Here is an 876-nt window from a genome sequence, read left to right as displayed (position 1 = left end):
TTATATATATATAAAAACTTACTTGAGACTTGAATATTTACAATTGTCAAAAAGTACCACATATATTAAAATAGACACAGCAAATGGAAGAGCATATTGTGATTCATTAAACCCCTTTGATGAAAACAGTGCTTGACAATTAGAAAACAGTTAAAGTCTTTGTTTTAAAGAAATACCTCAAGCTAATGTTCATATTAGAGTTGACAGAGCTTCTTTTGTTTCTAACATAAAATAAGACACTTAACATTCCATGTTGAAAATTATCTTTTAAATACAAAGAATATGCTCTGCCTATTACAGTAGGATGGCATGAACTTAGTTTTTAGTTCCTGTGGATGCTCAGAGCCGCAATAAGACAAGTTTCAGGATCATCATGAGGCTTGAACCTGCAACCGGAGCAGCAGGTATTATTTTCTTAAAACTCTTAAATCTTAAGCCCATATCATGGTGGCCAGGAAAAAAACTGTAAACAGTGAAACTTTTATGTCTCATTTGTCATTGGAGACATGGTAATCGCCATACCCAGCCAAAAATCCAGCAAAAAGACCAGCAATCAAAGATGGAACACCACCTTTCTACTTATATCCCCAAAATGCTTCTGTCACAAGGACTACATAACCAAAACTGACCAGGTCCATGGGCAAGTTGCAATTCTGCAGCCCCAATACCTCACTGCAGCTGAAAAAAGCTATATATTATAATTTTTTAAAAATTTGAAACATTCTCAAATTTATAGGAAAGTTTCAAATATACTACAAATAACTTTTCTTCTGTACCATTTGAGAATAATAGGTAGACCTCTGAATACTTCAGTGTGTATTTCTAACAAACAAGGACTTTCTCCTGTATAACCATAATATAACTATCAAAATAAGG

At 33.3% G+C, this 876-nt stretch overlaps 1 pseudogene; it reads right to left on the bottom strand.

Moving 5' to 3' along the window:
* Positions 1-339: 339 nt before the first annotated feature.
* LOC105807099 lies at positions 340-638 on the bottom strand (annotated as a pseudogene).
* Positions 639-876: the final 238 nt, after the last annotated feature.

Source organism: Propithecus coquereli, unplaced genomic scaffold (assembly GCF_000956105.1).
Source record: "Propithecus coquereli isolate 6110/MARCELLA unplaced genomic scaffold, Pcoq_1.0 Scaffold15046, whole genome shotgun sequence".
Classification (NCBI taxonomy): Eukaryota; Metazoa; Chordata; class Mammalia; order Primates; family Indriidae; genus Propithecus; species Propithecus coquereli.
Note: the sequence above shows the minus strand (reverse complement) of the source record. Positions and strands in the feature narration are given on the sequence as shown.